This window comes from Micropterus salmoides, unplaced genomic scaffold, assembly GCF_014851395.1.
Source record: "Micropterus salmoides isolate LMB-PRFRI ecotype aquatic unplaced genomic scaffold, ASM1485139v1 Ms_hic_scaffold_4, whole genome shotgun sequence".
NCBI lineage: Eukaryota > Metazoa > Chordata > Actinopteri > Centrarchiformes > Centrarchidae > Micropterus > Micropterus salmoides.
This window is the reverse complement of record NW_024043372.1, coordinates 7,797,917-7,813,325: the sequence shown is the minus strand read 5'-3', so window position 1 is coordinate 7,813,325 and position 15,409 is coordinate 7,797,917. Positions and strand designations below refer to the sequence as shown.

Below are 15,409 nucleotides of genomic sequence, written 5' to 3'. Positions count from 1 at the left end.
GCTTCAGTCTGTGTTCCTTGTTAGTGTATTCGTGATCTGTCTGCTTGTGTCTGTTCCCCCAGTAATTCCTCTGCTTGCATGTCCACTAAATACTTTGAGTTCCAGTTAATGTATGGTGTTTTGCATCTGTAAGTGTCTCTCTGTTCCCCCCTGCTGTCTCTCTACCTGCCTGCTTGTCTCTGTTTTCCATGCTGTCTCTCTGCCTGCCTCGTTAGCCCTGATCCCAGACACCTGTGTTGCTCCCGCCCTTCTCATTAGTCCCTGTGTATAAATGTTTGGTGTTTCAGTTCATTCCCTGTCCAGTTATTGTTGTGGTTGTTCCTCATTGTACCCTGCCTATACCCTGTTCCTCTGGATTTTCTGTTGGTTTACCTTTTGTTTGGACTGTGTTGGTTTGGATTCCCTGGACTCAGCCACTACATTTGTAAGTGAGCTCGCCTTTTGTTTGAATTAAAACCCTTTGAACTGTACCTGCCTGTTCCCGTGTCTGCATTTGGGTCCACCAACCTGCCTCGCCACACAAATCCTGACAATGTTCCCTCTACCCCTACAGGACCTGCTGTCCTTGTGTTCTGCAGTACAGTACACATACTCATTAACTGAACAAAACTGAATTCCAGTGTGGGGGTGGGGTCTTATGTTGTGCTGGTGAATTTGTTTCTGTTCTTATTGCTTGGGGTAAATGGTGTTCGTGTTCCTCCACAAAATAAATGCAAAAGACTGTCATCACAAAAAAATGTAGTTACTAAATTTCTCTAAAGTTTGTCTCTTTATAAAAACAAAATATATTTATTTTTATGAGTCAGTATTGTGGATCCAGTCTGTGTTTGCTGGATTCAGGAGTGAAAGATCCTTTGCCAGCTGCAGAATCAGACCAAGAAACAATAAATATACATTTGCCAAAGTACCAGTGTGGCTGCTTGACACACCATTAGGCTTTGTATCCTGGGACTCTACATGTGCAGTATTTTTATATACTTATGGAAACAACACACAAATACATTATGTGAATGAATAATAAGTTTTTCATTTAAACTCCTATGTTCTTGTGTTTTTAGCCACAGGACTTTTTGTCAGTGTGTCCAACACTTTGATCCACAGTGATCCTCAGAAGATGAATCCTATGCATGATGTTGTTGCTGGCTAAATGGGCCTGGGCCCATATTTTAACTTTTTAACTATGAAAATTTACACAATTAAGACAAAAAACCCCACAATGTTTCAGGTTCTACAAAAGTAAAAGACAACATTAGGCTACTATCATATGTGAAGAAGCCTGGACCAAACACAACAGGATATATTATTTTGGCCCAGGCTTATCAAGCTTATCAAGAAACATTACATAACTGTAATTGCTACTGTCATAATATTTACAACACACAATTTTACTGTAAAAATAAAACAATGTTGGGAAAATGAATTGGAAAGTACTATGTCACAAGCAAGTAGCCCTAATATTAAAGGTATTGTCTAAAAAGCTGATGTGTACATTTAAATTTACACTATAAAATCTTTCACCATTAAACCAAAAAATGCATTTCTAACAAAGAAACATGTTACAATGTGGTGTGTTTGTTACATAATGTTAAGTAAAACACGTTTGCTTAAATATAATTTAATTAGTTATTTAATGTAGTGTCATTGTAAATATGGGTCTAATGTGACACTTAAGGTTTTATGTGCTAGAGAAAACTAAAACATAGAACTAGAAGGGCACTCAGAGTACAGAACTACTGCAAGGTCAGTAGTCCGGTCTTCTTTGACATGAAAATCTGCAAGTAATCTGCAATCATAATCGTACCAGCAGATTTTACATAATCCTGCTGACAGACAAATAAACAAATGACACCAAAAACATAACCTCCTGGCAGTGATAAGGATGCATTTCTCAAAGAAAGTCATGTGATTTTTGTGTAGCAATGCTAGCAATATGTAGTGTGTAGTAGTTACCAGAGTGCATTGGGTGATTTGTAATGGTGTTATTAGATGTTTGCTAGGATGTTCTAAGAGACAGATACACTTTATTATAATGGATAAGATAATCCAAACTAGATGGTATTTCCTTAAATAGAATTAACATGTCAGTGTTCTAAATGTATTGGTCTACACAATTCACTATACATTAGGGGTGTGATGAGACACTTAACCCACGAGACGAGATTCGAGATTGGGTTCGTGAGATCAAGACGAGACAAGATTTTAACGCTTTTAAAGAAATCTTTAGTGCTGAATTATATAAAAACTTTGAGCATTAAACACTTTAATCACTGCATTCTGATGATTTTTTTCTGCACCAGTTTATGGTGAAAATGTTTTTATTTATGTAAAAAGAAACACAAAATTCAAGTGGCAGTTGACAATTGACTCTATAGCCTAACTCTACAAGAATCTAAGTCAATGAAGCTCTCACTCATTCTGTGCTGCTTTCAGACCTGTTTCTCTTTTAGATCAACTTATTTATAGGACTGACCCTAAATTGTTGATGTTCCGATGCTTCGATGGGCGGAGCCTGATTTGACTGGCAATCTTACAGTCGAACCTTCACAGCGAAACAAGGATCATGCCATTTTGGTGATATGGGGGTGCTCAACATCTGATTTTACATAGAACTACCAGTTTTCACCCAGTAAGTTAATATACAGCCTATTACAATATACATTTCAATGTTTAATGCTGTAAATAAATATGATACGTAAAAAGAATAAAACTTTCAATAAATGTTTTTAAAGTTAAAACCCTGGGTTGTCGGTGCGCATGTGTAGGCGTAGCGAGTATGTGTGTAGTGGCGGAAGAGGAACACTTGCTGAAGAGACGGAGCACCAGCTTCACTGGTGTTGTGCCAAGTTGTCCGCACCTTGCGGGACTTTCTGATAATTTATCACCGTTGATTAACCACATAAAGAATATTATATCATTCTTAAACAGCCGGCTACTTGAAATATGCATGCATATAGCGTGCGTGCATGCAGCTGTCGGAAGTACGGAATGCACGCTAAACTCTGCACAAGACTGGTGAATGACAGGCGAGAGAAAAGGGTCTTCAAAAAGCCTCAGTTTAGCTGGATATTTACAGTGTAAATTGAATGAACAGAGTCTGCAGCTCTGCACCTTCTCAAGATTAAAGCGGAGCTGCCGTGAGTAATGCTTATGTTGCAAAACTCTACCAGTTACGTTACCACTCGTCAGAGCTGTCTGGACTCAGAGCGCGAGGGGTGCGGTTCAGTTGATTACCATCAGGGTATACGCCGATGTTGCATCAGCTGGGCGGAGTTGATTCGCTCTGTGAGTCTCTTAATCTTATCAGTTATAATTACATTTGTATTTCACTGCATGAGAAAATTAATGTGTGGCTTGATAGCATGTGAAAAATGTCAATTGCGTGAGTCTTGTGAGACAGCTTTTTTACCTGAAGAGAAATAAAATCAAAATTTAATCTTGTGAGATCTCGTGGAACGAGATCTTGCCCTGACTATTCACACTAATTTACATTTTCTCATTATCTGAGCAATATACCCATGTGTGCTGCTTGTAATAAATAATAAGCTATTTCGCCAATAAAAGTGTTAGAGAAAAAGATTTTAAAAGTGTCATAATCAACCATACTCATTAGTCGCCCTTCACAGCATGATATCAGTCATTTCTGCTGTAGCGAGACACTAGTTGGAATCTGTCATAGGAAGGCAAACAGTATTAACTTCTGTAATTAAAAGGCCAAGCCAAAATGACTTGGCACATCCAAATTGGAAATCCTGGCACCGTGCCTAATTAATCCTATTGACTTTGGTGATTCCCTGACTTTTAATTTTAGCAAAAAGCAGCATGGCCCAATGGATGGCAATGTCAGTTGATTTGCAGTCAGTCCACCACTTTGGTTCAGACTAAAATATCTATTAGTCTATTAAATGGATTGCCATGACATTTTTAACAGTATCCTTGAGACCCAGAGAATGAATCTTATTCATGTTGGTAATCCCCTGACTTGTTCCTCTAGTGCCACCATGAGGTTGACATTTGTGGTTTTGAATGAAATATTTCAAAATATTTTGGATGAAATTTAAAACACATTTCTTTATTTATGACAAAAATACCTGTAAAACATCATTCCGATAAGTCTCAGTTGTACTTTGTGTTTGGTGCTAATTAGCAAATGTTATTATGCTAAATTGCTAAACTCAAATGATGAATAAGGAGCGCATTATACCAGCTTAACATGTTAGCACTGTCATAACCAAACATATGAAGGGAGAAACCAGTAAATGAAAACCACTCCCTTAACATGACCACGACTACCTGGTCATCAGGTAACATCAGGTCTTTTCATCACTGTCACACTTGCTGTTGAACACTTGGCTTACTAGGTTGAATTTGTAACATTGATATAGTCTGTTGGTATTTAATGTCTGCCAAAAAAAGGCTTCTGGCAAACAAAACAAACAAACACTCTGGTCTTTTTCTCTGCTCCATCTGTGCTTCCATCTCTTCTTTCTCCCTCCTGACTGAAAAGAGATACCACACTCTCAATTTGTCTCTTTAAATATCTCTCACACGTAAACAACCATGACCGTACATCATAGCCAGTGATGGTGCCTCAGTGATGCAGGACATAGTCATACATTCGATGTGTGGTCTGTGAGAAGCTGCTATACCAGTGGTGTCATGTTTGTGTGCTTTTTGTTTCGTTTTCCTCCCCTTTGAGGATCAAATAACCTCAGAGTGAGGAAATAGGAGGAAAAATCTCCAAAGGGACATTTAGTCAGATCTCCTCTACCCTCTGTAAAAGCTTAGGGTTAAAATATCTAATAGTAAGTGTTTGACATTATACCATGAGTGAAAATAAATATCATTGTGCTTATACATTAGTTTGTTTTTACATTTGTAAAGGAAGTTTTATTTTTTCATAAAAAGGGAAAGGGAAAAAGTAACAGTTGAGAGAACAAGGAGTGAATTAAAAAAGTGTTATATTGCGATAAAGACACTATTTTAATGAGGTTTAATGGTTTGTAATGGTTCCATTTAGGTCTTTGTCAGTTAGTTTGGTAACATACTTTTATATGTTTATAATACACTTATATATCAGTGTTGGATACAATGTAAGGCTGTACTAGTGCAGACCCAGTATGTATAAAACTCCAAAAAGACTTGGTACAAACATTTCGTTTGTTATTTTTTATGCCAGTCCTACTTAAATGGTGATGTGGTTGCATCAACTAGTGTGTGTTAAAAGCATGATAGAAAATTCTTATTTGTTGGTTTAGCTAACTGATAAAGTACTTCAGAGAAAGGACACAAGGTTGCCTATCTTATCTAAGCCCTGCTTAGTAATTCTTCCCAACATTACTAAATTGTATACAGACAGGTGTCCACACCTCCACTACTAAATCAGGTGAGGAGCAAAGCTGCTCATGATCAGTGCTAACTGTTTCATATGTTCGTACCATATGGTGTTTGCTATGTTGCATGAAGAACACACATTAGTTTATGTGGCTGACATAAGCTTTATCATAGGTTGTTTACCTGTCCAACAAATCCTCCACAGTATTTTCATTTTTTCAACGGTTGTGCATGTGAGGCTGAAACTCAATTCTAGATGATGGAAAATGTCACTAATAGAATATTTTGAACAGTCAATGTACTGTGTGTTTGTGTGTGTACAAGATTCAATGCAAGTGTTTGTGTGGGAGCCCAGCTGAGCAGCACCCAGTGGCACGGCTGGTGATGGCATTAGTCATTCACAGAGGGAACCAGCTGTTCTCTGCTAATGTATTTCTTTGACATTTTGGGAAAACAGAGACACACACTCGTACAGTATGTACCCACAAAACATACATGACCATAACAGTAAACACAATTTTTTATGTAGGGTGATGATGTAAAGTACTCTTTTCCTTAAGCACGTTTTACTGGAGCAGGGTTATCTTCAAGTTAAGAGATAAATGCTGTAAAAGAACACATTCTCATTTCAGTGCGTCATTACCAATGGTTTCAGACAGCATGAAAAAGCGTAACTATTTTACGCTAAAGGTACCCTTCAGCATCTGTATAAAAAGCTCCCGTTTGCTATGTTTCAGCAACACAACGGAGGCTGACCCTACCGGCTGATGTGCACAGTTGTCAACATGCTAGCGCTTAGCTAGCTAGCTAGCTCTTCTGGTCTGTATGAGACGTTATGTCTGTAAGTGCCAGATCCGTACTGCCAGCAAGATCCGTTCTGCACATGTGCAAACTTTGTCAAAGACAAATCTGCCTATTCAAAATGATCCAACTAAATCTTTCATATCGAGATGATAATGTTTTTTAATCACTGGAGATGAAACTGTTCACTATGATGTAATAGGACTATACTTTAGATATTAAAAACCTTATTCAACAGTACATTTTTAATTTTTAATAATGACAGCAATCTCACAATGTGAGCAACACAAAGGAGGCTAACCCTAGCTGCTAGCCGGTCGATAATCGCTGACTTAGGTTTAGGCACACACCCTGATGGTTAGGGTTAGGAAGCTGTCAACGCATTTTATACTGCCTAGCTAGCTACTAGCGCTTCCGGTCTAGATGGGGCATCTCATTCAGACGCACTCGGAGGCGTCTCATACGGACGCCGAAGGGTACCTTTTCGATCAAATAACGCTAATAAAGCGTAAGTATTTGATGCCCTGAGATGAGAACAGACAACAGCACACAAATAATTATGAACAGGCACATTTGCGGTAACCTTCTTTGACAGACAGGACCCCTTTTGCGCACGTGAAGAACGGATCTTGCTGGTGGTAAGGATATGGCACTGACGATGTCTGTTTGATCCAGATAAAAGCAGCTGTAGACATAAAGAGATTGGACAGTTTAACACACTGCCTGCGCTCCCGCGGTCGGCAATCATTTTTTCGAACACGACACCTGTATGCTCTGCTGTCCAGTCTTTCTGGCAATGTAAAAATTATTTCAGGTCTGTTAACACCTTGTACAGTCTATGATTAACACACAGTCAAAAACGGGGACATTTCCGGGGACAGCTCCAGACGGGGACAGGCCACCTATTGTACAGCAGCTCTTGTGTTTCTTCTCAGGTATCAAAAGTATATGAATTTCTCTCAAGTATCAAGTACATTTACATCAGAAATTACATCGTTCATAAAAACACACATTTCTTATTCAAGCTTTACGTAATGCTAGGAACTTTAGCAGTATCATAAATAAAACAGCAGGAATTGAATGTCAACATCGATTACAACTTTAGCAACAGTACTACAATTTAGAGGCATTAAGGCATTAGCGTGCTTATTTATCCCCCTCTGCACCAGTGACAGTGGAAAGAATGCACTAGTTTTAAAACAAAACACAGTTTTTAACATCATTATTTAACAAACTAACCACAGTAACAGTATGGAAAGGTAACATTTCTTTTTATAACAACAAGATCATGAGTTGTTTTCAAAGGCATTAAACAGCATTCCGCTAGCCTATGTGGCTAATTACTATATTAGCATATGAATACAGCAGGCTCACATTAGCTTTACCCAATTAGCACCTTTGCATTGCTTTACCCATTAGTGCCGGATTAGCATAAATGCTAGCAATCTCACAGTTAACTCAGCAAGCTAGGTTAAATACAAACGGGCATCAAAAGCCTGAGGCCTGTTCCCAGATAGCAAACTGAATCTGAAACGGATAAGGATTGCGGATCCAGAACAGATCTGGCCCATACCCTACCCGGATCTGAGCCGGACCTGTTCACGAAGTGGGTCATCTGGCCAAAACTGGCTACAGAAATATCTAAAATCTAGCTGACCAACATCTACTGTTCTGTATAAAAGCTTAATTATTATAACCTGTCTATCCTTTAAGCCACCCTGCGGTTCTTTAGTTAAATTAAAACTTTAGTTAGGAAAAACAATAAAATAAACCCCACTGCTACACCCTAAACAATATGTAAGGGGGGTGCCTGTTTTATGGACTTAGGAACCCATTATCCTCACACTTGTCTCTCTCTTTCTCATGCACAACGCTGTCAATGTCGGAGACCCACCTTAAAAAAGTTATAAGCAAGAATGTAAGGAGCATAGCTATGGTTAGCCCAGTGTAAAGACTTGAAACAGGTGGAAATGCATGCGCGTTTGACTTCATGCGGCGCTGCGCAGCACTGACTTAACGTGATGCATGCTGGATTTAAAATAAGGCATGCTGGTTAGAAATTGTGTCGACTTTTGCCGGGCCTGGCACTGCAAAACAACGCCGTGTCACATGACATTAAAACCTGCTGCAAAAAGTTGGAACCACACTTTTGCCTGATCTCCTGGCATTTTCGTTTGCAAATGCTGCGAGATCAGTTATTGATCTCAGCTCACACAGGTAGAATGTGTCCTAGTCGGCGAAAGTCAGCTGCAGTCCTCTCAAACGCACCTAATATTTCTTCCCCACTAGCTTTGCGCAGCACTCCCTGCGATTGGTTAGTACTTGTTGCCTCCGTTGGGTAGGATGGTTGAGGTTACGATTAGCCAATCAGAGGCAGAGTAGGGGCAGGACATGGCTCAAAGCTGGTGGAAGACTGTGGAAACAGCCTGGCTCTGTCCATATGTAATAAAACCCACTTCACTGTACCTCTAAAGATCAATAATCAACAGTTTATATTTTATTCACAGTTGTTTAAGCTAGACAAAAAACAAATTGTAACAAGCGCTTATGTAATTAACTATTTTTTTGGCTACGACCTGGAACCAGCGGAGACATCAGGAAAGTTCATAATTTTTACACTTCAGCTTTTGTGAACATTAAACAAACAAGGTATTTACTGGAGATTAACATAAGACAGTGTTCAGACCGAAAACAGCACTGTGTTCAAAAACTTGGTGGGGGCATGTCCTCATGTGCCGATTAGACCATGAAATATCACCAGGAAGGCTGGTTGGAGTGAAAGATCCATGCCTTTTTTAGTCAACAGACCCTGCAATGTTTTCTGAAACCCCCTGCGTTGACTCCCAATTCTCTGCGTTGATTAATAAGCATGGTTGTGTTTTTTAAAGTAGTGCTAATGCCAGTTTGAACACTGCCTAAGAATGATGTATGACTTCAGATTGTTTTAAATATATATTACAATTACAATTACTTACACAGGAGCTGCCATCTGGCATAGAGAGTTTTTCTCAGTGATCCCTTTCCAATTTATCCTCTTCCTGACAACATCATGGAACATGTGGGCAAGGATGTTACATGTGGCACGTTTTGTGTTGTGGCCCCTCTGGCTTCCAGGGAGAAAATCTAAAAAGAAAATTAAAAAAGTACAACAAATATCCATTTGTAATTATTATTATTAATTTTTTTATCATACCAGGTATAAATCCTGTGTTAATTACATTTTGTTTTATTCCCAAGACCTTGGTAACCAATTCTTAAATCAGCCTGAACCTAGCTTAAATCGCTCATGACAGTTTCAGTAGAAAATAAATAAAATACTATCAAAATATATATTTCCCACACATAGGCTTTACTTGGGCGGACCGCCCAGGTAGATTAACAGCCGTCCAAGTAAATTTGGCGACCCGTTTTAAAATAGTTTTTGATTGTTGCGCAGTGCATATTCGCTCCGCACATCCTCTCACTTGGTCACTCTCTCTCCCTCTATCTCTCTCTCTCTCTCGCAAACACGGACAACAGATGGTCAGGTGGTCCCTCTGGTCTTGCTGCACATGCGACGGCTACAATGTTGGTTTGCCAGCCTTCATCTGGACCTCAAGAGGCAAGGTGATGCATGGTGACCCCCGCCCCACCCCTCTTTTCAACTGTAGTGCAGGAGGACCTGCAGTTCTGGGGGTCTCTCACTGTCTGGCAGCGCGCATGCTGCTCGGCAGGGTGCCATCATCCGTGTCAGTCTTCATGGATGAGTCTCTCAATGGATGGGGAGGGACCTGCCAGGGGAGTGCAGTGAGTGTTGTGGCTCCCCGAGGAGATCCCAGGTTGTGTTTCTAGTGTGGTGGTGCGTTTCCTCCAGCGCATATGTCAACAGACAGGGCGAAGTCCAATCCACAGCTCTATTGGCGCTGGCAGGGAACCTATAGACGTGGGCATCAGAACACCTGCTGTCTCTGAAAGCCCTTCACGTCCCAGGCTTGGAGAATGGCGGTGGCTGACCTCATGTCGAGGGCTGGCCCCCAACCGAGCGGCATTGCCAGAAGGGCTGCTGTTTGTGTTCCCCCCCACCCCATCTCATCCCTCCAGTTAGGTGGGAACGGTCGTTCGTCATTCTGGTAGAAGTGACGCAGCCTACAGTGACAGAGCCCTGGCCTGTACCTATGGTCTGTGGGGCTCTGTCACAAGGGTGAGGCTTCATATGCACAATGCTGGTGTTAGACCAGCCTCTCCAGGTTTTGCTCCTAAAATTGTGGAGAGGCAGACTCAGGTCCAGGACAATAAATCTGGATGCTTTCTACTTAGGGTGCAGGGAGGTGAGAGTACATCTGTTGTGTCCATGTGTGCTAGGCTAACCTCCTATGTAGAGCACACAGCCCCCCTTCGATGCACTGGTCAGCTGTTCGTCTGTTTCAGTGATAGTGCAGTCAGTAAAACCCCGTCCAAGAAGAGCCTGGCCAGCTGGCTTTGTGAGTGAATCTCCCAAGCCTGTACACGGGCGGGAACAGACCCACCCTTAGCGGTGCGTGCACATTCCACTCTCAAGTGTGGAAGTGTCGTCATTCTGGTAGAAGTGCAAATTAAATTTAAAACCAATTTCACAATATCCAAGTTGAAGAGAAGAAAAATGCCAAATGAGAAAAAAACATGAACTTACATCAATTAAGCTAACATTACTTAGGGTTTAGGGATTTTTGCCTAAATGTTTAATTTGATTTAATAATCTGAAAGATTGCAGATCCACATGGTATCTTTCAGTGTGAGTAAACTTCCCAAGGATGACATCTCCGATGTAAACCGCCAATTTACGTCCATAAATCAGCGTAAAGGTCGCAGAAAAAACACTAAAGTTAAGGTTAGTTAACTTAACCTGCCTGAGAAATAATCACATTTCAAGTTTTCTTCAGTAACAAAGTTATCAAGTGATAGTTGTCTGTACAACCACCTTTCCATTGCAAACTGTAATGGTAACTTCTAAGGTAATAGTTTTAATGGTATCAATTTAACAAAATCCGTGTCCTCCGAGAGAGCTGCCAATTCCCACTGCAAGCGCTCTGCTGTCTGTGAGAATAACGGTCAACGACGGTTAAGAATTTTTAAAACAGGCGCGTTCGATGTGCGAATCCACCCGGTGTCCGCATTGAGTCCGCTGTTTATCAGAGCGCTGTCTGAAGGCGAGCTGGATCCGGTGCGTGTGGCCAAAAGGGGGGAGAGCATACAACTGATGTGCTGGCAACCCACACACTCTCTGGACGAAGCCATAGGAATGCTGTTGCCGGATGAGCAGGAGTCGGATGAGCAGGAGTCGGATGACTCCGCTCTCTCCAACCATGGGTCTCCCAGCGGCTCCCCGCTTCCCCCATTCCAATCTTCAGTGGACCATGGCCTTCAAGGGGGTGAATCCAGCCTCGAGTGGGCTCCTTCCTGTGATATCTCCATACCGCTGTACACCGCCACCTCCCTGCCATCCATCGGCGGCCTCATCAGAGAGCTCCCTGCCATCATCTACTTGTTCCCCCGGCCCAAGAGTTTGCGCCACCGGACGAAATGGCCGGTGTTCTCGCTCTTAGTCAGCCGACTAAGCAGGACCCAGTCTGGCCGTGCTTCCCTCCGATCAAACGAATCAAAGGTTCTCCGGGCTCCCATCTTCACCTACGTTCCCATCACCAAGGTGGAGGGATTTACGGCTCTGGGTTTTCCCCCAGTCCTTCCCCTGGAGCCCAACCTCACCACCGTCTTCGGCGTGAAGCCAGGCTAGACGACGTCTGGGCGGCGCACCATCCTGGCCTCCCAGGCAGCGCAGTGGTTGACTCGCATCGCTGATAGGACTCATCAATGAGCCTTCCAGAACTCCACCAACAACACGGCGCTGATCGCCTTCTCCTTCACCTATCTGGTGGCTAACTCCACCACCATGAAGGAGAAAGAGAAAGAGGAGATCAGCAAGGGAGCTAGCGCACAGCTCACTGAGTGCGCCGCCTCAGCTGTCACCGCTGCCCAGATGGGCGTCTGGCAGATGCAGGCCATCGGATTCTGTGGCTCCAGCAATCCATCCTCCCCGAGGCTACCGGGATGGACCCTTGTGGACACTGCGAGGTCCACGGCCAAGGAATCGGAGAGCATCAGGCAGCATGTGGGATGCGTTCGGCCTCCTTCTCGTCCTCCCCGCTCCCCTGCTGCGGGCTCAGCTCCCTATGTCGTTTCCCGAACTCCAGCTCCACCAGCGTTTGCTCCACCAGCTCAGCATTGCGCTACCAGGGTGCCCGGGGAAGCCTGTTCGTGGTCCAAACCCCTGGTGCTACTTCGCCGTGCTGGGAAGCGCCAATGACATTCTGGGGGGGAAATGTGTGCTTTATGCTCTTGTTCTGCTTGCACTTTTGTTCAAAACCCAAACTGTTTTGAAATAAAACACAAACAGAGCCCTAAAGAGCTTTTTCCTGGGCCCACCGCTGTCTCTGCTGAGTCAGTGGCCGCCTTCTCACACATTTCCTCCACACTACACGGACCGGCTGCAGCTGGACGGATGGCCTTCATGTAACCCTTGCTTCCTGCTCGATGGACAGATGGATGGACAGCCTTATCCGCATGTTAACAGTGAAATAGGTGCTGGAGTATGTCCATCAGGGGGACTGACTCACATCCATCGACCTGAAGGAAGCATACTTTCATGTTCCGTCATCCCCGGTCACAGGAAGTTCCTGCGGTTTTCCTTTCAGGGCGCCCAGTACCAATACAACCGCCTGCCCTTCGGTTACTCCCTGGACCCGCACTTTCTCCAAGTGTCAAGACAGCCCTGGAGCAGCGGTTGGGCATCAGGGTCCTGTTTTATCTGGATGACCTGTTGCTGCTAGCTCACCTACCTTGGCGTAGTGCTGGACTCCTCTCTCTGGAGAGCGCCACTCTCTCAGGAGAAGGTAGAGGCTCTGGAAGAGCTGCTCTGCCTTGTTGTCCCACGGGCAGTGGTAACAGCTCTGTCGATCATGAGGCTTCTGGGCCTCTTGTCGGTGGCTCACGTGGTGGTCCCCCTGGGCCTCCTGCACATGAGGAGGTTGCAGCGGTGTTTCATCCGCCTGCGTGTCGACCCGGTGAGACAGAGATGGTGCCTGATCGCTGTTCTTCTGTCTGTGGGTTCGGATCTGGCCTACTGGCGGGACCCCCTCTCTCTGTTGGTCGGGGTTCCCCTGGGCAGGGTCTCATATCTCGGTCTTCACAGACGCCTCCCTGATGGACTGGGGTGGAACCTGCCTCTCTCAGGTGGTAGGCGGTCTGTGGCAGGGCCACATGCCTGTCCACATAAACGTGCTGGAGCTCCTCACGGTATGGAAGGTGGTCTGACACTTCGCCCCTCTGCTGGTCCGCACTGACAACAAGGCCCCTACATAAATCGCCAGGGCAGGGTGCGCTCTGTGCAGCTTCTGGGCCTGGGCAGGCGGCTGCTCCTGTGGGCGTGCACACATCTGCTCTCCATCAGAGCGGAGTACATCCCTGGCATGTTGAACAGAGGGGTGGACATCATGTCAGCAATCACCAGACAAATGGCGCCTCCATCCTGATCTGGTGGCCCAGATCTGATTCCGGTTCGGTGTGGCAGAGGTGGATCTGGTTACCAACTGGGAGAACGCTCAGTGTACCCTGTGGTTCTCATTGGGCCCGCGGTACGTCCCCCCGCTGGGGCCTCCCCAGCTGCTGTATGCTTTTCTGCTGGTTCGGCTGATCCCGCCTACAGTCTCTCTGGAGCGCCTGGTTTCCCTGGCAAATTCTTTATGTCGATGCTTCGTTTAGTCCATATAACTATACAACACACTGTTTCGCACGGACATTTATTAATGTTGAACATCGCGCTTACGCTGTGAACATGACGTGATTATAATGGCGCTGTTTGCAAAGTGGAGGAAGAGCGAGAAAATAGTGAGGGACAAATAAGGAAGTGTCCAAAGTATAGGATTATTTCAAGCTAAAGAAAACAACAACTCCTTTTCGGGCCGTGAGTTGTAACCTCAGAGTGAACTGGGTGTCGGGGAGCTGCACCTTTTAACTCCATACTTTGGATGTTTTCTGCCTTTTTCTCTGGGCTGTCTCTTCTTTGGCCCTCGCAATTTTCTCTCTCTTCACAGTGTGTTAAGTAAATTAATCTGATTTTTGAATTGGCAAGAAGTTCTTAAAAGTGAATTAACGACTACTTATTCTGTGCCTGCGGCTTTTAATGTTGAAACACACAGCAGAGAATAAGGTTAAAATTGTCATACACACTATAAGAACACATCAAAGCGACACATTCATATTATACGCCTGTTAACTTAGGCATTCACACTGTAGGCAAGTTTCTGTCTTCCTGTATGTGGCAGCTGCAGCTGTGTTGCTTTTAGCCTGGATCGTGCATTTCTCTGATATTATAGTTTGCTCTTCATTTGTAAAATATGCTGCTCTGCTGCCAGTAGACTTGTCCATGTTTGCGATTGGTCATATACTGTAAACATCTCCCCTTTTATGTGAACACGCTCATAGCTGGATTAGGAAACCCTGGAATAACCAGCATTGTGTGAGCGCAGAGCCTGATTGCGATTATTAGAGTTAGTGAAGGCAAATATCGAAAAGATATCCTGGGTATGTTGAACTTGCTTCGTAGTGCAGGCCCCAGTTCTCTCCTTTCCCTGCCCCCTAAACATATACTCACCGTCACATGGCCATAAAATCATTATTTACATGCTCTTCTCTGTAACACACACACACACACACACACACACACACACACACACACACACACACACACACACACACACAAAAACTCATTGAGAGTGAGTGATGAAGCAGATCAAAGGCTGAAATGAGGAATTGAACCTGCAATCTCCTGGGACTTTCTCAACATGTGACTTGTAATTGGGATTCAGTCTACAGCACAAAGAGACAGGGGCTATTAACTAACATGTTCTAATACACTATGGGCCAGATTTATTAAAGGTTTGAGTAAAAACGTGTGCAAACTTGATATCACCAGCAAATTAACACGTAAGCTGATCTACTAATGGTGTGCACGCAGAATGACGTCTTTCAAAAGTGCAAAATAGCACCTGTTGTTCATTTAGTACTTTTGCCTTAATGAAAATGCAAATGCATTTATTTACTGCACACAATGTGATCTAACAAGCCTAAACGCAATTTCATGTGAGTGCAACAGCATCTGTATTTAATATGTTTGAAAGGAAGGTGCAAACCGGCGAGTATTGCGCAGAGATAGCTGCTGTTATCGTTGCCAGAAGGAGACACAGCCATAATGAAAGAAGACGTA

The 15,409-nt window shown here is 43.6% G+C and overlaps 1 long non-coding RNA gene across 1 annotated transcript; it reads left to right on the top strand.

Annotated features, from left to right (window-relative positions):
* Positions 1 to 299: 299 nt before the first annotated feature.
* On the top strand, positions 300 to 720 carry LOC119886717. The gene is made up of 2 exons (XR_005441538.1): positions 300 to 424; positions 554 to 720. It is a non-coding gene; the product is annotated as an uncharacterized LOC119886717 (long non-coding RNA).
* The last annotated feature ends 14,689 nt before the right edge of the window (positions 721 to 15,409 follow it).